At 45.7% G+C, this 21,786-nt stretch overlaps 1 protein-coding gene across 3 annotated transcripts in view; it reads left to right on the top strand.

The window, feature by feature from the left end:
• LOC139564869 (protein shisa-6-like) overlaps positions 1–21,786 on the top strand; it is a 74,424-nt gene that overhangs the window by 38,982 nt on the left and 13,656 nt on the right. The window lies entirely within an intron of this gene.

Below are 21,786 nucleotides of genomic sequence, written 5' to 3'. Positions count from 1 at the left end.
CAAATTGTATAGACGTACTGATTACTGCATGTTAAATCAATGCGGTGTTGGTCTTTAGCAAATTAAAGCCATTTAGAATACGATTACACACATCACGATTTAAATGACTTCATCGGGATGCATAGGTGTCTGACATTTTGCCTTGGCAATGCCAGTACTCAGTGGAAGTGACTAGACAGACAATTAAAATGTCCTAGCCAAGGAAAAGGCTTAAAAACGCAGACTGACAATAAGACGCAATGAAGCCCAAGCCAGATAACGAGATCAGGGAGAGGAAATGAAATCTACAGTGAGTGCTGGCACTTGACCCCATTATTCAGAGTGAGCGGGGAGTTGTGTCTCGGCTTTATTGCCCTTTGCTCTGACTGCGTTCATTTGAGAAAATGATATGATCTTTGTTGCTGCTCATGGCCTAGTTTCAACACTGAAACGAATGAAGTTATGATTAGACACCTCATTGGAGATTTTTATTTGAAATTACCTCCGATTGGATTGTTTTAGACTGTTCAAAGTTGTTCTGTTTTACCACTAGAATCTACCAAACTTTCTGATTCATGTGTTTTTGAGGAAAGTTTTAAACCTAACAATTACCAACAATGACGTAACTTGTTTATTTAGGTGTGTGCATAGAGATCATACAATTTATAACATGTTTTTATTTATTTCTGTGGGTGTGTGTTTTTCAGGGTGCAGACTATCACAGCAGCTGTCGTTCTTATATCAACACCTCTATCAGAGGCTGTCACCATATATGAGGTTACCATAGAAACACGGACCAGGAAATTGTGTTTTCATACTGTTTGCAATAGATTGATGTTTGATATACCGTACTTGGGGTTGGGTGTGGACCTGAAGTTTACACTCAATATGCATGGTAATATCCCTCTGGTCCTGCCTGGGTTGTGTGCCGAGAGGCTCCAAGACATGTTCTCACAGCTGCAGCCAGCCTGTTGACATACTGTGTGGAATGGCTGGATTCTAATGAAACCAGGGGATCCACAGGCTTAATGAGGTGGAGAAATTATCGAGTTTTCCCACCACGCTCCCTGGGAAGACAGATGCTCAGTAGGCAGCGGTTTAGCTTTTCATGTAGGGAATGCAGAACACATTTCAATGCACACTACGTTGTCTGGAGTGGTTATTGCATGAAACATATTCTCATTACCAGGCCTTAATGGAAGATAGAGTGATCTAATGATAATTGACATTCACGTTGGCTGTGTTGCATCGGCTGAACAGTGGTACATTTTTGGCAAGGTTTGGTTACTGAGGGACCACAAATCCATTAAACTCTTCAATTGGTTGAGAGCAGTTATTTTTATAGCCTGCCACAAGAGATAATTCAGCCAACCATCTTGTGTGTTTCAATAACGTTGAATATGAGAGATCTCCGGATTTTCCACATTTGAAGGTTCTTATTATTATGTGGTCAAATAATTATCCTAAAACAAATGTTTTTAATATCTATTTACAAACGTATTATACAAGTAAACGCGTTAAATGATTATTTATATTAAACTTTATATTCTTAGTGTTACCAGCACCATGCTGCTACCAGCGGAATAATTTTGACCTAGTTGATCTTTGAAAAGGACTGATAAGAATTGGGTGGGTGTTTTTGTGAATCTTAGGTAATCTAGCAGAGGCCAGGACCAGCCCATGGCTGGCACTGTGTGGAAGACAAGTCAACAGAGTTTTGTGGAGTGTAATGCCAGGCCATTACCTGGAGCTGGGGAAAGCATGACTCACATTAGATTAGAGCAGTCCTCTTTCATGGTTCCCAAAGGAACACATTTGTCTTGTGGCACTCACAAAATATTGGCTAATTGTGACAAATGCGTCCTGCACAGCACAACACTTTACAATTTATACTGTACTCTCCTGTACAGCGCCCGTTCATTACTAGAATTCATTATGCACTGTGGACAGGCCTGGCGGACAGGCCTGGCGATTGAAAGGTACCAATTTACTTTAACAATATGCAGGGCATCCTTAATCCCTTGCTAGACCTCATCAATGAAATGGATGGCTGTGAATGCGGAGCCCATGCATCTTCAAACACCCTACTATATCAGCTGGGTTTAGAGGCCTGATTACAGAACTTGCTTAGTTGGCAACCTAAACTTTAAAATGGAAGTGCCAGACTTTATCTTTGGCTCTGCCTGGTCACTTTGGGGGCAGCTCACTTGTATATGGGTTCCAAAGTCATGACATCTGTGAGTGACTCGTGGCACTCACCCCTCCCCTTGCACCTTTCTATGGACCACAAGGTCCTGAGACGTGTTGTGTGTTATATAAGTGCTGTCCTGGCTCCAGACAAATCTTGAAATGAGCTGGTGAGATCAAGTTGCTGGGTCTGTGGACAGGTTGTTGGCACTGCGGGTCGATGCGGGTAGTGGTAGTGCAAATCGACCCCAAGCCTCCTCGCGCTGCACAGGCTGCCCTAGTTAAAGGGGTATTTTAAGACTTCCCAGACGGGTTTATTTGCCCTCTAACGGCGGTCTGTCTCTTTCTTAAGTTCAGCCTCTTCTTCATTCTGAAGCATCCATCTCCTACAGATTGAAGGAATCAGCGTAAGAAAGTCAGCCTCGTTGTACATATTGTGGCACCATGTACCTGTCTTCTCTCAGTGAATTGTACGCTATAAATACTGCTACCAAAACAGAAGGTCTCCCACTGGGCACACACTGGTTGAATCAACGTTGTTTTCACATCTTTTGAATGAAATAACATTGAACCAACGTGGACTAGACACTGTATAGACGTCTGTGCCCAGGGAGCTGTCACTGTCAGTGATTATCTGTTCTACTCAATAATATTGCTGTCTGCTAAACAAAGAATTCAAATGAAGTGCGTATTACAAGAGTGAGATTGGGAAGGCGACATTGTCTTGCAATGTTGAAGTTCTTGTATGATTAATGGTATGAAAAGTAATTGAATGACTTGCAAAAACTGCATGATACATCAATAACTGAATCCGAATCAGAAGGAAAATGTTTGATGCTGTGAAACATGTGCACATTTGTTGTTGAATACTGAATACTACATTAAGTATCCTGATGAAAAAGAGGAAAAAGTGAATTGATGATCGTCATGACCCAACACAGCAGTGGCTTTCAGTTAAAGTACACTGCTCCAAAAAATAAAGGGAACACTTAAACAACACAATGTAACTCCAAGTCAATCACACTTCTGTGAAATCAAACTGTCCACTTAGGAAGCAACACTGATTGACAATAAATTTCACATGCTGTTGTGCAAATGGAATAGACAAAAGGTGGAAATTATAGGCAATTAGCAAGACACCCCCAATAAAGGAGTGATTCTGCAGGTGGTGACCACAGACCACTTCTCAGTTCCTATGCTTCCTGGCTGATGTTTTGGTCACTTTTGAATGCTGGCGGTGCTCTCACTCTAGTGGTAGCATGAGACGGAGTCTACAACCCACACAAGTGGCTCAGGTAGTGCAGCTCATCCAGGATGGCACATCAATGCGAGCTATGGCAAGAAGGTTTGCTGTGTCTGTCAGCGTAGTGTCCAGAGCATGGAGGCGCTACCAGGAGACAGGCCAGTACATCAGGAGACGTGGAGAAGGCCGTAGGAGGGCAACAACCCAGCAGCAGGACCGCTACCTCCGCCTTTGTGCAAGGAGGAGCACTGCCAGAGCCCTGCAAAATGACCTCCAGCAGGCCACAAATGTGCATCAGCCAGGAAGCATAGGAACTGAGAAGTGGTCTGTGGTCACCACCTGCAGAATCACTCCTTTATTGGGGGTGTCTTGCTAATTGCCTATAATTTCCACCTTTTGTCTATTCCATTTGCACAACAGCATGTGAAATTTATTGTCAATCAGTGTTGCTTCCTAAGTGGACAGTTTGATTTCACAGAAGTGTGATTGACTTGGAGTTACATTGTGTTGTTTAAGTGTTCCCTTTATTTTTTTGAGCAGTGTATTTCACATAGCACCATTTTGTCTTCTGATGAGTTTCAGACAAATGTGATTTCAAAATCAAATCAAATTGTATTAGTCACATGCGCCGAATACAACAGGTGTAGACCTTACAGTGAAATGCTTACTTATAAGCCCCTAACCAACAATTCAGTTTAAAAATAAGAATAAGAATAAGAAATAAAAGGAACAAGTAATTAAAGAGCAGCAGTAAAATAACAATAGCGAGACTATATACAGGGGGGTACCGGTACAGAGTCAATGTGCGGGGGCACCGGTTCCATAACGCCACGGGTCCATATTGCACGGGTCCATATTGGTGTCCTTTTGAATAGCCTTTACCAGACTTACATATGAGAACATTTCATTAGCAGGGCGTTGTTAGAAATGGTCTCTCCCATTGTGCCCTGTTATTTGTGTCTGTTTCCATGCTCAACGCTCTCTCCTCTGACTGCCTCTGTGAATGCAGTTTTTTTTCCTTAAAATATCCCAAACAGGGATGTAAATGATGAATTTCCATATCTACCGTTGATTGTTTAATCTGACAGACTGATAATAGATGTTTAATGGAGTCAGCAGAGAGGGCGGTGTCAGCCAGTTCACTTCTTAAAGAGACCCATTATCTCTAACACACTTATGATCAGCGTTTCCGGAATGTTGCTGAAGACCTTTTGTAATTGGATTTACATTGCCTTCTTTGACTATTTGGAAGTCCTGACAGGTGTGGAGTGTCAGCTATGTAATTTTCAACACTGGTGGGTGGAGTGGTGTATACTGTACCCTATGAGACATGCTGTGTGTAAGACTGACTCAACAGGCAGTTCTTTGTTTTCCCCCAAGTTCCCCTTGGTACATTGTGTTCTGAGTTCTAAGGCAAAAGCAGACAGTACAGCTATGAGATTGAATGACCAGATAGATCATAGTCCTTTTATGCCTGTTGACTATTCATCTCCGAGGAGTCAAAACCCACAAAACCAATGGATAGATGTGCCTTACATCACAAAATGTGCAAAAAGGAGTGTGGTGGAAATATGAGACTTTGAGGAGTACCTGTAAAATCATCCCACTCATAGTCATAGGGGTGCTTTCGCCTCCAAAACCCCATGCCCTCAAGCCATTTTAGCCCATACAGTCTGTGTTCAAAGTCATCTTTGAACACAGCTTGATGTGGTGTCATTTTCTATTAACACAAATTTGCAGCACCCTCTATCTGATCAAACATATTAGCTACAGACCTATACTTTCTGTAAACAGTCTGAAAAGTACCTTGCTGAGCATGGTCTCTTTCAGTGGAAATGGGGTTTTCAGGGACATCTTGAAACAGGCAGCCTTGAAAAGGCACAGTGAAATGATCTCTTTCTGTTGTCTAATTAAAGAGCTGAGCTGTCTGGCTGGAGGAAGAGAGAGAGGGAAAGAGAGAGAGAACAAAAGAGAGACATAAAAGAGAAGAGCAACATTTGACCTGTGCAGGCATATTGACAGCAGAAGTCTTCAGACGGAAGACAACAAGAGCAGTGTAGAGATAGCAAGTACTTCAATTACCCTGCAGTTTGATGCCTTCCTAAACACGTCACAGCTCAAAACAAACCGTTCCCTGAAATTGTTGTTTGATTTCTTCTATATGTGTGGTTATCCCTTTACACTCGTGGAAATTAGCCCATGTGGACATGGACTAATTAAAACGTTTCTAACAGAAAAACTACACAAAGCATATAAACGACCATGGTAGCAATTGAAAGAGAACACTTTGGAGATTATGGGAAATTATCAGACCGAAGATTAGGACACAACAGTTCACCTGACACAAGACTGAATCAAAACGTTACACTGTTGATTTTATGTGCATTTTACATTAACTATACTTTTCACAGCATTTGTCAATAACGAAATCTGAAAATTCTCTAAAATACCAAGATCAGAAAAAAACTATTACAAGGGTTTGAGTGAGAGGTCTAAATGGTGGTCCCAGTGCCCACACACCTCTCCAAACTCCACATTTCCTGAGTAATTCTAACTCACTTTTATGACAAGGAAAGAGCCTTCAACTATAAGGTGCATTTCTGTGCTCTCCTAGTTTTCCCATTGAGGAACTGAAGCAAGCATCCTTGTAACTGCCCACACGCACTGGTTGAATCAACTTTGTTTCATCGTCATTTCAATTAAATGTGTAGTGGTTGGTAGAAAAAATAATGTCAAATTAGGTTATATCTACAGTAGCTTTGATTGGACTGATACATTCAAAATCTTAGCTAGCAGTCATCATGAATCAAGTCGACAATCTACTGGCAAATCCTTTTTAATCCTTGTCATATGAAGATAAATAATGGAGAGAAATTATAGATAAAATGTATCGGTGCTCATCGGCCATTGAACATAAACATTACACAACAAGTTTGAAATCGCAAATTCAACGATGAGTGGTTTGGAAGGAATCAGTGGCTAACTGCAAGCATTGCAAAGCAACCACTAGTCTGATATTTAGTGGAGTGTTTGTGTGGGACCCAAGTCTTGTTTTAAGGGTGTCTTTTCCAAGCTTAAAATTATAAACATTCAACATTGGTCATGCTGTCAATCCAGCATGACTTCTGCCGTGCTCAAAACAACTGGAAACTGGGAACTGGGAAATCTGACTTCAGTGAGATCAAGACAACTGGGAAATCTGAAAAAAACTAGCTCCGACAGAGAAAACGCTGCTTTGAACGGCATCCAACTCGGAATTGTAAGTCGGGAACTTGGGCCTCTTTCAAGAGCTACGACCTGAAGATCACTGGCGTCATCATGATTCAAGTTCGTTTTTTTCTGAGTTCCTAGTTGTCTTATAAGCACCATAAATCCAGAGAATGCCAGACTTTGATGACAAAATTTGATTACAAAAGTTGCCCACGAAGTACCGCCGCTCCACCTTCCTGTTCAAGTGAGCACAGCACAACAAGATGAGTCCAAAAATGTATTGTATGCTGCTGCATAATTTATGTAATATGCCAGGGAGATATGTATACTGTAACTAAGAAAGTAATAATAAGTGTATGTTGTGTAGTAAGCTGTTAGTAGTCCATGTGCCTCACCATAATAATTTGCCTATTGTTCTGACTTGGTGGTGCACATGTAGCCTATAACCTGTTTTAGAGAAACGTAATCATGGAATTTTGTAAGAGCTTTCATTCGCTGCTTATATGCCCCCTTTGTTTATCCTACAGTTCTAACTTGGTGTACAGGGAGAATACTGTAAGAACGGCCCATGTTCTGAATTCTGTTGCTGTACATTTCAAAATTGCTGAACAAATAGATTTACACACTAAAATCGCCAATGGCGGGAGGGATGGGGGCATCATCTTGTCGTGCGCAGTGCTCAAATTTATAACTTGGGACGGCAGGGAGCCTAGCGATTAGAGTGGTGGGACAGTAACCGGTTGCTTGTTCAAATCCCTGAGCCGACAATATGCTAAATCTGCCGTTCTGCCCTTGACCAAGGCAGTTAACCCCCACAACAGCTGATCCCCGGTTGCTGATGATGTCGATTAAGGCAGCCCCCTGCAACTCTCTGATGCCTAGGGGTTGGGTTAAATGCGGAAGTTGTGCAACTGACTAGGTATCCCCCTTCCCTTTCCCTAATGGCTGTCAGTCAAAACCAGATGAGCAGAGAACCTGAGCTCTGATGTCAGAACAGGAAGAACAGGGCTCCGGGCAGCCGAGCGGAAATGGAGGAAAACTCGCCTCCCTGCGGACCTGGCATCCTTTCACTCCCTCCTCTCTACATTCTCCTCTTCTGTCTCTGCTGCTAAAGCCAATTTCTACCACTCTAAATTCCAAGCATCTGCCTCTAACCCTAGGAAGCTCTTTGCCACCTTCTCCTCCCTCCTGAATCCTCCTCCCCCTCCTCCCCCCTCCTCCCTCTCTGCTGATGACTTCGTCAACCATTTTGAAAAGAAGGTCGACGACATCCGATCCTCGTTTGCTAAGTCAAACGACACCGCTGGTTCTGCTCACACTGCCCTACCCTGTGCTTTGACCTCTTTCTCCCCTCTCTCTCCAGATGAAATCTTGCGTCTTGTGACGGCCGGCCGCCCAACAACCTGCCCGCTTGACCCTATCCCCTCCTCTCTTCTCCAGACCATTTCCGGAGACCTTCTCCCTTACCTCACCTCGCTCATCAACTCATCCTTGACCGCTGGCTACGTCCCTTCCGTCTTCAAGAGAGCGAGAGTTGCACCCCTTCTGAAAAAACCTACACTCGATCCCTCCGATGTCAACAACTACAGACCAGTATCCCTTCTTTCTTTTCTCTCCAAAACTCTTGAACGTGCCGTCCTTGGCCAGCTCTCCTGCTATCTCTCTCAGAATGACCTTCTTGATCCAAATCAGTCAGGTTTCAAGACTAGTCATTCAACTGAGACTGCTCTTCTCTGTGTCACGGAGGCGCTCCGCACTGCTAAAGCTAACTCTCTCTCCTCTGCTCTCATCCTTCTAGACCTATCGGCTGCCTTTGATACTGTGAACCATCAGATCCTCCTCTCCACCCTCTCCGAGCTGGGCATCTCCGGCGCGGCCCACGCTTGGATTGCGTCCTACCTGACAGGTCGCTCCTACCAGGTGGCGTGGCGAGAATCTGTCTCCGCACCACGTGCTCTCACCACTGGTGTCCCCCAGGGCTCTGTTCTAGGCCCTCTCCTATTCTCGCTATACACCAAGTCACTTGGCTCTGTCATATCCTCACATGGTCTCTCCTATCATTGCTATGCAGACGACACACAATTAATCTTCTCCTTTCCCCCCTCTGATAACCAGGTGGTGAATCGCATCTCTGCATGTCTGGCAGACATATCAGTGTGGATGACGGATCACCACCTCAAGCTGAACCTCGGCAAGACGGAGCTGCTCTTCCTCCCGGGGAAGGACTGCCCGTTCCATGATCTCGCCATCACGGTTGACAACTCCATTGTGTCCTCCTCCCAGAGTGCTAAGAACCTTGGCGTGATCCTGGACAACACCCTGTCGTTCTCAACTAACATCAAGGCGGTGACCCGTTCCTGTAGGTTCATGCTCTACAACATTCGCAGAGTACGACCCTGCCTCACGCAGGAAGCGGCGCAGGTCCTAATCCAGGCACTTGTCATCTCCCGTCTGGATTACTGCAACTCGCTGTTGGCTGGGCTCCCTGCCTGTGCCATTAAACCCCTACAACTCATCCAGAACGCCGCAGCCCGTCTGGTGTTCAACTTTCCCAAGTTCTCTCACGTCACCCCGCTCCTCCGCTCTCTCCACTGGCTTCCAGTTGAAGCTCGCATCCGCTACAAGACCATGGTGCTTGCCTACGGAGCTGTGAGGGGAACGGCACCTCCGTACCTTCAGGCTCTGATCAGGCCCTACACCCAAACAAGGGCACTGCGTTCATCCACCTCTGGCCTGCTCGCCTCCCTACCTCTGAGGAAGTACAGTTCCCGCTCAGCCCAGTCAAAACTGTTCGCTGCTCTGGCACCCCAATGGTGGAACAAACTCCCTCACGACGCCAGGTCAGCGGAGTCAATCACCACCTTCCGGAGACACCTGAAACCCCACCTCTTTAAGGAATACCTAGGATAGGATAAAGTAATCCTTCTAACCCCCCCCCCTTAAAAGAGTTAGATGCACTATTGTAAAGTGGTTGTTCCACTGGATATCATAAGGTGAATGCACCAATTTGTAAGTCGCTCTGGATAAGAGCGTCTGCTAAATGACTTAAATGTAAATGTAAATGTAACGTCATGTATATCATTTTACTGTACAGCCACTGCGTTCCAATTAAAGCGCCTATTAATGACAAAATCTGCCATTTTCAACCCGTATAAAGGATGACAAGGGCTGTGAGTGGAAAGGGCTACTGAGTACTTTGGGGTCTCCCAGTGTAAGTAATGTGTACCTGTAACGGATGTGAAATGGCTAGCTAGTTAGCGGGTACGCGCTACTAGCATTTCAATCAGTTACGTCACTTGCTCTGAAACCTAGAAGTAGTGTTGCCCCTTGCTCTGCAAGGGCCGCAGCTTTTGTGGAGCGATGGGTAACGACGCTTCGTGGGTGTCAGTTGTTGATGTGTGCAGAGGGTCCCCGGTTCGCGCCCGAGGTCGGGGCGAGGGGACGGTTTAAAATTATACTGTTACATTGATGCTGTTGACCCGGATCACTGGTTGCTGCGGAAAAGGAGGAGGTTGAAAGGGGGGTGAGTGTAACGTATGTGAAATGGCTAGCTAGTTAGCGGGTACGCGCTACTAGCATTTCAATCAGTTACGTCACTTGCTCTGAAACCTAGAAGTAGTGTTGCCCCTTGCTCTGCAAGGGCCGCGGCTTTTGTGGAGCGATGGGTAACGACGCTTCGTGGGTGGCTGTTGTTGATGTGTGCAGAGGGTACCTGGTTCGCGCCCGGGTCGGGGCGAGGGGACGTACTAAAGTTATACTGTTACATACCTTTCAGGTAGAGACTGGGATGCAGATAATTATGTGCGATGAGTAAGCATGGTTTGTCGTAGCTCATAGGCATTGCTGAAAATGGTGTACCGCCACATTTATAAGTTTAATTTAACGCATAAACTTACGCTCATCATAGAGGTACCTTTATACGTATATTCAAGAACATTATTTAAATAGCTGTAATCACACAGAACATCACACAGATTTCTTTTGTGATGGATGTCTGGCTCAATCTGGAGGTGAAAAAAGCCTCTCAGAAATGCTTTTAGGGACACTTTGCTCTTTGATTTTCCCATTGAGTCGCCACATCAGGTATCTGACTCAGGCTCTCCTGAAGAAGAAGAGAAGGTTGCAGGGGGGATATGGTGATCAGGGAAATGCCATTACTAGAGGAGACCATAACAGAGAATGCTCGTTTCACTGATACTCACAAAGAGATGTGGCTTCTCTGGGGTTTTCTTGTGAGACATATTGTTCCTTTTCAGACAATGTTTAAGTAATATGATCAAGAACAGAGCTAAGCAATAATGGAGACTGACTGCTAATCATTGATGTCAATCTCATGAACTTCTGTTTGTGATTGACATAAGCATAATATAGATCATGACTATAGCTAGAGGGTTGTGGTCTTATCAGTAAATTACAAGGTTTCACAGAATTTTGTGTGTGTGATTACTTCATTCAGAGACATGTAGACATGAGTATTTCTGCTTCCTTCACAATCAGATCACATTTCATCCTCTCCTCTCTTCATCCCCCATAGCAGACAGCAAGCATATGCTCAATGTATCAACCTAAATTGTCTTTAGCTTCTCTATGAATGTCCCCTTATACTGCTGATTGACTTGGCTGCCCTTATCTGCCCACAAATATTCCTGATTCTCTTTGTTTAGTCATTTCCTGCTCCCTTCACCATATGTCTTTGGTAAATTTCACCCTTCTGACTGCCCTCATCCCCTTCACCTCTCTCCTCTCTGATCCTGTCAAACTCTCCTCTGCTGCGATGCACAGCCGTCCACCCACATCAGCCTCTTTCATGCACTCCGCCCTCCTTCTCATCATTTCTCTAGCCTCTCTCTCTCTCTCTCTCCTATCCCTCATCTCCCTCATTTCCTCTTGTCCCTTTTCTCATCTCAGCTTCTCTGATTGAACCTTTCACATTTCAGAATAAAAGTGTTCTCATGATACGCTCTCCCATATCATGAAAGCTAATAGTTTTTACCCCCCTCCCTCGACTCACCCTCAACCTGGCAGGACCTGTCTTTTCCTGTTTCCCTTGGAAATATTGTCTGTCCATCAACATCTCGGCTTCAACATGTATACATTTAATAAGCCTCAACCTGAGCACCTCACCTCTCTTCCCTGACCTCCATCACATGTTCAATGTCTTCTAATACTTCACTTGCTTCTTGACGTACCACTTTCTCTGATGTTATGCTCGTTATATTTTAGACTAATGCAGTCCTACTACGAAAACAAAAAGGACAATGTTCCAATGACAATGTTCTATGTGGATGGAATCAGTCCGTATCCTACCAGTCTGCTGTGAAAGCCTCTAAAAACATTATTGCATTTATCTATGTTCGATCAATATCTCCCAGTGCCATCTATCAATGTTTCTCCCTTGAATATAATCCACCACTGGTTCAATCACTTCCATCTCCATCTCATCAATACCATATTTTGAGATACAGATTCTCCCTTTCTGTCTCTCTGCCTCCCCATTGGTAAGGAGATCAGGTGATTATAAGAACTGTTATGAGGAGAGGAGTGGTTAGATATTTGAACAGTTATCAGGCCTGTGTTTCTCAGAGCTACTCCGCTGTTATTTAATTAGTTGTCACTCCTAAACACAGCATCAGAGAAGGGGTTACTGGGTAGAACACTGGACACCCAAACAAACACTCCTCCACCAAACAAGTCAATTAATGAGCCGCCTCTACGAGCCGACAGTAGCACATAGTTATCACCTTGATGTATGCACACTAATAAGTGCCTCTTGATGCCAAGTTTCTGTGGTTGTACATTTAGAAAGCATGGGGATAGAAGGGTGACACAACCCTCACCATGGGATGTGGAATGCCAGACGAGCTGCGGCGCATTGTGCCACCACCCGCTACGGTAGCATGGGGGACAGGCATATGGCGTCAATTATTTCCCTAGTATGCTAATTAAAGGGAGACCCACCACTTTCCAAAGAAGCCTCTCCAATCCTGCCAGTGTGCAGGATCTGTAATTAATATGGGCATAACTGCGCTGGAGTGCAGATTGCAGACACTGTTTATCTGAGATACTTAGAAGTGCGCTCATCATTATGGGCGAAGGCACATGAAAAGGCGACTAATCAACGTGGTCCATATTTTCTCGGGCGGCGCTCAAGTGTGGCCTTCTCTCCATCACTCGAAGTCTGGGGCTGCAGCTCTGGCTCTCACCCTATCAGAGGACAGCTCACCATTAATCACGAGTGTCTTAATAAACGCTAGCAGACGAATGTCATCCAGTGCAACACGTCACACGTAGCGCCTCACTGCGTTCAACGACTATTAATTAGCGGCATCATCGTCCCCAAATGTTTGCGGGCTGTGAGCGATCATTTCATTAGCGAACTTTAGATGGGAGATACGAGGTAAATATTTTGAAGACGGGATAACAAGATGAACAGCAAACAATTCATGCAGATACTTGGCCACGATAAACAAGTTTAAGTCTGTAGGACTAGTATCTATCACAGTCATTATGTAAATAGATACAATCACCTCGTCTACTCATCTTGTGGATTGATTGTTGCAGGATTGGTTACTCGCAGGAGGGCTGGGTAAGAAATTTGGTTGGGTAGGAAAAGAGGCCAGCCATCATCTGAAAGGCTGGGATAAAAAAAAAGTGAGATGAAGCAACTGATAAACAAAGGAATACTGAGCCAAGTCATCTTTCACTCCCTGAAAAAGTTGTAAAATAACACGAAGCATCCTGCTGATAGTTTCTATAAGTAATTGTCAAACGGTTGGGCATTGATGGCATATCACTATCCTTTATCGTGGAGTGTCAAGGTGAGTGAAGACTATTTTTACTAAGGGGGCTAAAACTTTCACATTGCTCTTAAAGTGCAGTTTAAAAGCTATCCTGTCCAGGGCTCAGTGTCAGATGTGATTCCCTCCAGTCCAGGGCTCAGTGTTAGATGTGATTCCCTCCAGTCCAGGGCTCAGTGTTAGATGTGATTCCCTCCAGTCCAGGGCTCGGTGTCAGATGTGATTCCCTCCAGTCCAGGGCTCGGTGTCAGATGTGATTCCCTCCAGTCCAGTGATCAGTGTCAGATGTGATTCCCTCCAGTCCAGTGATCAGTGTTAGATGTGATTCCCTCCAGTCCAGGGCTCAGTGTTAGATGTGATTCCCATAGTCCAGGGCTCGGTGTTAGATGTGATTCCCTCCAGTCCAGGGCTCAGTGTCAGATGTGATTCCCTCCAGTCCAGGGCTCAGTGTTAGATGTGATTCCCTCCAGTCCAGGGCTCAGTGTCAGATGTGATTCCCTCCAGTCCAGGGCTCAGTGTCAGATGTGATTCCCTCCAGTCCAGGGCTCAGTGTCAGATGTGATTCCCTCCAGTCCAGGGATCAGTGTCAGATGTGATTCCCTCCAGTCCAGGGCTCAGTGTCAGATGTGATTCCCTCCAGTCCAGTGATCAGTGTCAGATGTGATTCCCTCCAGTCCAGGGCTCAGTGTTAGATGTGATTCCCTCCAGTCCAGGGCTCAGTGTTAGATGTGATTCCCTCCAGTCCAGGGATCAGTGTCAGATGTGATTCCCTCCAGTCCAGGGCTCAGCGTTAGATGTGATTCCCTCCAGTCCAGTGCTCAGTGTCAGATGTGATTCCCTCCAGTCCAGGGCTCAGTGTTAGATGTGATTCCCTCCAGTCCAGGGCTCAGTGTTAGATGTTATTCCCTCCAGTCCAGGGCTCAGTGTTAGATGTGATTCCCTCCAGTCCAGGGCTCAGTGTTAGATGTGATTCCCTCCTGTCCAGGGCTCAGTGTTAGATGTGATTCCCTCCAGTCCAGGGCTCAGTGTTAGATGTGATTCCCTCCAGTCCAGGGCTCAGCGTTAGATGTGATTCCCTCCAGTCCAGGGCTCAGTGTTAGATGTGATTCCCTCCAGTCCAGGGCTCAGTGTTAGATGTGATTCCCTCCAGTCCAGTGCTCAGTGTCAGATGTGATTCCCTCCAGTCCAGGGCTCAGTGTCAGATGTGATTCCCTCCAGTCCAGGGCTCAGCGTTAGATGTGATTCCCTCCAGTCCAGTGCTCATTGTCAGATGTGATTCCCTCCAGTCCAGGGCTCAGTGTCAGATGTGATTCCCTCCAGTCCGGGGCTCAGCGTTAGATGTGATTCCCTCCAGTCCAGTGATCAGCGTTAGATGTGATTCCCTCCAGTCCAGTGCTCAGTGTTAGATGTGATTCCCTCCAGTCCAGGGCTCAGTGTTAGATGTGATTCCCTCCAGTCCAGGGCTCAGTGTTAGATGTGATTCCCTCCAGTCCAGGGCTCAGCTTTAGATGTGATTCCCTCCAGTCCAGGGCTCAGTGTTAGATGTGATTCCCTCCAGTCCAGGGCTCAGTGTTAGATGTGATTCCCTCCAGTCCAGGGCTCGGTGTTAGATGTGATTCCCTCCAGTCCAGTGCTCAGTGTTAGATGTGATTCCCTCCAGTCCAGGGCCCAGTGTTAGATGTGATTCCCTCCAGTCCAGGGCTCAGTGTTAGATGTGATTCCCTCCAGTCCAGGGCTCAGTGTCAGATGTGATTCCCTCCAGTCCAGGGCTCGGTGTTAGATGTGATTCCCTCCAGTCCAGGGCTCAGTGTCAGATGTGATTCCCTCCAGTCCAGGGCTCAGTGTTAGATGGGATTTCCTGTACATGAGTCACAAGGTCAGGCTGAAGGGGAGAGGAAGGCTTTAGCCTCCAGTTGACTGGAAGCAGTATGCCACCAGAGCATGATTCACCTCAGCCTAAGACAGTCAGGAGGCGATAGGGAAGGCGATACAGAATCGATTGAAATGGATCAAAGAGCCTCATTCCCGGGGGCCCATAATGGGACGACGTCATGTGAAACGCTAGACCAGCACTCTCAACCCGCTGTCATTGGCCTCTCTGAGGGAAGGGAGGATTGACAGAGAGATTCAGAGCCTCACACAGTCAGAAACACACTGATCTGTCATTGTAATAGATGGACCTCACAGCACAAAGCTGCAGTAGAGGTGCTCAGAGATCTCAATACTCACACTCAAGGTTGCTGACCGGTCTACCTAGGTACACAACTGACGTTATCTCTTCAAAACGTGGGTGAAAACAAATTAGCAGAGCTAAATGAAAGCAAATTTAACTGAAACGTGTAAATGTTTACACTTTGCATTCCATACCTTTGTGATTAAATGCCAGTGTGCAGTCAACCCAAGCTCATAATTGCAAAGTCATTTCAGTTGTTATTTTTCCACCTTGTTGTGTCTTCACAAAGCCTGGCATTTCTCCTTCATTAAAATGTTTTCTCACCTCCCCCATTAACAATTGCCTTATGCTGAAAATACAAATATAATTGCGGGAAAACATAGAAAGTAATTATTCAAACAAAAACATAAAGAAAGGGAAATGAAAAGGGAAATTAATTGATCATTTGTATTCGGTGGGATTTTTGCATCTCTTTCATGAAAAACCGACTCCTTTTATTTTTAATCAGCGTCACTGAAAATTAAATGAATTTGGTTGTTGAGCATTCTTGATTGTGGCTTATTCAATGAATATGAGAGCTCTTTAGTATAGACATCTGTTAGTAATAGAAAAGGCCATAGAAAGGGTGTGCAAAAGGCTGATATTAGTCTGTGATCCTCAAATCTTATCTAGGGAAGGTTATGGGAGAAATGTTCCTGTATGCCAAACATTTGGTCGGTTCTGGATTACCACTTAATACGTAGAGCTCAATGGCAAATTCTGTGTCTTTGAGCTTCATGCATTTCTTTTCAGAGTCAGAAAATAACCTTTCCATTAGAACTGATCCAATCCCATCAATTCATATCATATGACTCTGTTGTTTAGCCATTATAATTGCAGTTTTTTAAATGTTTTTTTTTTTTTTTTTTACACATCCAATCTATAGAGTGCTGTTTTTGCAAGTGGATACTGTATGCTTCTCTCCTATGACTCCTACATGATTCCAGGTGTTGCTGTTCTATTCAACTTGGATCCTTCAAGAAGATGATAAGATGCTAAGGCAGGGATAAAGGCAGCTTTGAATGATGTTACTTCTTTCAAATTGAAGGAGACATCAGATAAATCTGTGCTTATCCTTGCTAGCAACTCACGAGATCAACAAACTTCAGGCCACCAGAGGAGGTTTGGTAAAGTTGCAACATGTTTTTGGTTTATGTCATGTAACTGTTGATTTTTATGCCTCTCCCAATATGGTTGTTACTTTTTTACACTATGCAATTGTTGTATCACTGGGATCTCTTTGCAGTATGTGATGCAGAAAACTAACAGACGTTGTGATGGCATTGGCAGATGAGCTGGATGAAAAATGTCCTGACCCCCTAAAGATTTGTCAATGTAGGGCAGATACAGTTATAGACCAGCATTAGTTCAAGCTCATGTGGCTCAGTGTTTCTTAAAGCAACAGTGATGTATCCAGACATGCCTTGCAACCTGTTCAAAGTGTATCCAGACATGCCTTGCAACCTGTTCAAAGTGTATCCAGACATGCCTTGCAACCTGTTCACAATCTTTCATTGTGCCTCATGACGTGTGACACATGAAGTGAGGTTTACTCTCACAATACTGTTTTGTCTTCTCTTCCGAGCTTTATTGTTGTTTTGTCTGTAGAGTGACTAATATTCTTTCTTTGAAGCACAGGGATTCAGTTAGTCATCTTGAACTTAACAATTAGAAGTCCTGGATTTCTTCTGAATGTGTGAAGAGCTAGGATATTCACTTATTCAGAATTGTAGCAACAACTACACTGCTGTACACTGAAACAAAGCAGCACCTGCAAACCATAATCACACCCCAAAAACATCCTGCAAGCGTTGTGCACAATAGAACCTCTGGTCTCAGCGCATATCGATACAAAGCCCACATCCATGCAGAACCTGTCTGTGTTGATGGTAGGTTCTTGCAGTGCATCTGCCCCAGCAGGCTCCTGTCCCTCCCTCTACCACCGCAGGGTGTAAGGGGGAGAGATGAGGTGAGGTGAGCCTCAGCCCCAGCCAGCCACCCTGCAGGGCCCACATGACACTAAAGTTTACACACTGCCAGGGTAATGACACGGCGTGGGCTCTCATCGTTACAGGCAGTCCATCAGGTTTCACTGACAGGGGCAGAGTGAGGCTTTCAAAATGGATCTGGGTAACAGTGGGATCCCTTCTGTCTTGTCCAGCCGCTGAAACCTGGAAGGGTTTCACTCAGTGGTGCCCAAAATGCCTGCATTATGTTCAACCAAGCATGTTTGACATGTTGAGGTGATGTTAAACCATTAGATATGTAGTATGTATGTAGTTCCTATGTAATAAAGTTTGTTCATTATAATAACCAGAGATATCGGTTTGAGGGTTATGACAAAGTACAATGTGGACTCATAATAGTTAATGCGAACAATTGTTGGTATCAAGTAAAGCATTGACCTGTCACGTCTGGATGAAGACTTTCACACAACAAAGCCATTCCAAATGAGCTCTATTACAGTAGATAGACTACACCTGAAGTGCAGATGTGTATAACTCCAACAATACTGTTTTATGGCATTCATTATTTCAAATTCTCACAAAGCCCCTCCACTGACAGGCTCCAGAGCATAGAAATAAGAATGAATAGAACGGGCTTTCCCATTCAAGCCAATGATGGCATTATAGGGTGGGCATGGCGGTCTTTGCGAGTGTAGCCAGGAGTTTACCAGTAAAATTGCCAGATTTAGAGGTACCAAGCCTGTTCTATTCATTCTTATTTTTATGATCCAGAGCCCTGCAGGCAGTATAGCTGTTCGTCCAAACATTCCTGTATGTCACGCCCTGACCTTAGAGATCCTTTTTATGTCTCTATTTTGGTTTGGTGAGGGCGTGAGTTGGGGTGGGTATTCTATGTTCTATGTTGTGTATTTCTTTGTGTTTGGCCGGGTGTGGTTCTCAATCAGAGGCAGCTGTCTATCGTTGTCTCTGCTTGAGAACCATACTTAGGTAGCCCTTTTTTTCCACCTCTCTTGGTGGGAAGTTGACTTTTGTTTAGGGCACATAGCCTTTAGCTTCACGGTTTGTTTTTGTAGTGTTTGTTGTTTTGTTCGGCGTCTTTTTCCAAATAAAGATAAAATGTACGCTCAGCACGCTGCACCTTGGTCCTCATCTTTCAACGGCTGTGACAGAACTTCCCACCACCAACGGACCAAGCAGCGTGGTTAAAAGGAGGAATGGACATGGGAGGACATCCTGAACGGCAAGGGATCCTGGACATGGGAGGAGATCCTGGCCGGAAGGGATCGCCTTCCATGGGAACAGGTGGAAGCATTAAGGAAGGCGGAGGCAGCGACGAAAGCAGAGCGGCAGCATTACGAGGGAACACGGCTGGCAAGGAAGCTCGAGAGGCAGCCCCCCAATTTTTTGGGGGGGTGGCACACAGGGAGTGTGGCTGAGTCAGGGTGGAGACCTGAGCCAACTCCCCGTGCTTACCGTGCTGAGCGTCGTACTGGTCAGGCACCGTGTTATGCGGTGGAACGCACGGTGTCTCCAGTGCGCGTTTATAGCCCGGTGCGCTACATTCCAGTTCCCCGCATCTGCCGGGCTAGGGTGAGCATCCAGCCAGGAAGGGTTGTGCCAGCCCTGCTCTCCCGACCTCCAGTGCGTCTCCTCGGTCCAGGATATCCTGCGCCGGCTCTGCGCACTGTGTCTCCGGTGCGTCTGCACAGCCCAGTGCGTCCTGTGCCTGCGCCCTGCATCTGCAGGGTGAAAGTAACCATCCAGCCAGGACGGGTTGTGCAGGCTCCTAGCTCGAGACCTCCAGTGCGCCTCCACGGCCCAGTGTATCCGGTGCCTCTGCCTAGGACAGGTCCTCCTGTATGTCTCTCCAGCCTGGTGAGCCCTGTGGCAGCTCATACGTCTCCTCCCTCCAGTGATGATCCATGGCACGAAGCCTCCAGTGATGATCCATGGCAGGAAGCCTCCAGTGATGATCCATGGCAAGAAGCCTCCAGTGATGCTCCATGGAAAGAAGCCTCCAGTGATGATCCATGGCACGAAGCCTCCAGTGATGATCCATGGCACGAAGCCTCCAGTGATGATCCATGGCACGAAGCCTCCAGTGATGATCCATGGCACGAAGCCTCCAGTGATGATCCATGGCACGAAGCCTCCAGTGATGATCCATGGCATGAAGCCTCCAGTGATGATCCATGGCACGAAGCCTCCAGTGATGATCCATGGCAAGAAGCCTCCAGTGATGATCCATGGCACGAAGCCTCCAGGGAGGAGTCATGGCACGAACCCTCCAACGAAGGCCTCCAGTCCGGAGCCTCCAGCGACGTTCCCCAGTCCGGAGCCTCCAGCAACGTTCTCCAGTCCGGGGCCCCCAGCGACGTTCTCCAGTCCGGGGCTCGCAGCGAGGGTGCCCAGTCCGGGGCCCGCAGCGAGGGTGCCCAGTCCGGAGCCTCCAGCGACGTTCTCCAGTCCGGGTCCCCAAGCGACGTTCTCCAGTCCGGGGCCCGCAGCGAGGGTGCCCAGTCCGGAGCCCGCAGCGAGGATGCCCAGTCCAGGGCCCGCAGCGAGGGTGCCCAGTCCGGGGCCCACCTTTGGGGGGGGGGTACTGTCACGCCCTGACCTTAGAGATCCTTTTTATGTCTATTTTGGTTTGGTCAGGGCGTGAGTTGAGGTGGGTATTCTATGTTGTGTATTTCTTTGTGTTTGGCCGGGAGTGGTTCTCAATCAGAGGCAGCTGTCTATCGTTGTCTCTGCTTGAGAACCATACTTAGGTAGCCCTTTTTTCCACCTGTCTTGGTGGGAAGTTGACTTTTGTATAGGGCACATAGCCTTTAGCTTCACGGTTTGTTTTTGTAGTGTTTGTTGTTTTGTTCAGCGTCTTTTTCCAAATAAAGATAAAATGTACGCTCAGCACGCTGCACCTTGGTCCTCATCTTTCAACGGCCGTGACACTGTACCTGTTTCTGGACACGTTACAGACTGGAATGAAATGACTGGACACCTCTGAATTTCTGAGAGTCGTGTGACTTATCTACTGTACATCTGATTCATGAGTTGATGCATTTACATAGTGGTGGTGAGATATGGGAGTCCTGGGGCATGACATCTTCCCACTTCCTTACACACAACAGACAGGATGTGGGTGTTCTTCAGCAAACAACATCATCTGCGGTTGTTCACATTTGCTTAACTTTTTAAGACGTGCAACTGTAGGAGGTCCACTCTGAAGATAATCAATGGTGATGCAATACAAAATGGATGCACATACTGTATAAGAAAAACGGAATGTTACCAACGTTTATGAAAAGCCAAAGAAAAGCCAATACAACAGGAAGGCAGATATAGGAGTAGTCACTCCAATCAGTTTTGTAACAACCTTTAGAAACCTGAAGTATTCCAACACGTTTTTTGGGGACGGCCTGATTGTTAGACAGTTTGTAGATAGCAGGGAACCTCTTCTTTTCAGTGTAAAACTTTTTCCTTGGCAAGCTCAAAGCAGGTTAGTTTAGCTCAGCCATCTGAAGATCGTGTAATTGGTCCCTTGATCAAACAGGGTGATTGAACAGGGCAATACAGCTATAGTGTGAAGGGACATTGGGCACAAATCTTGTTTTATGTTCGTAAAGGATATTGGGATTTGGAATACCGGTACATTGCCATTTAATTGGATGATTTTGTCTATTGGTTGTTGTTCTACTCCGTTGTATTGTTTCTAAAAAAGCTATTCCTTTAGAACTGTGGAAAAATCCAGTTTAACAAGGTACTTTACCCTACTGTGCTGATTGCTTTGACATAAATCTCTCCAACAGGAAGCACTTTTCCCTGCAAAATGTATGTTATGCGCAGTTCCAGCTACTTATCCGAAACCAGAAGATGAAATGAAGGCTTGTGTTGCCACACATCTTTTTTGTAACTGTCACAACTCTCCATTAGCAACGGAAAGAAAGCAACTGTTGTTCTAACGCCACGGAGATGCTCTCCTGTCACTTCACGTTAAACATTCTAAAGAGTTCACATTTTATTTGAGTTTCTTTTGTGTTTAGGGTTCTAATGGGATGATCAATGAATTTGTTGAAATGCAAATAAGGTACAGTGTCCTGCATCTGCTGCTGTAGTAGAAGAGAAGCTGTGAACAACATTGACCAAATAAACCTCATCGAATAAAGGGAACATATTCACTCCCTTACATGACAT

This window comes from Salvelinus alpinus, chromosome 36 (genome assembly GCF_045679555.1).
Source record: "Salvelinus alpinus chromosome 36, SLU_Salpinus.1, whole genome shotgun sequence".
Taxonomy (NCBI): Eukaryota; Metazoa; Chordata; class Actinopteri; order Salmoniformes; family Salmonidae; genus Salvelinus; species Salvelinus alpinus.
Note: the sequence above shows the minus strand (reverse complement) of the source record. Positions and strands in the feature narration are given on the sequence as shown.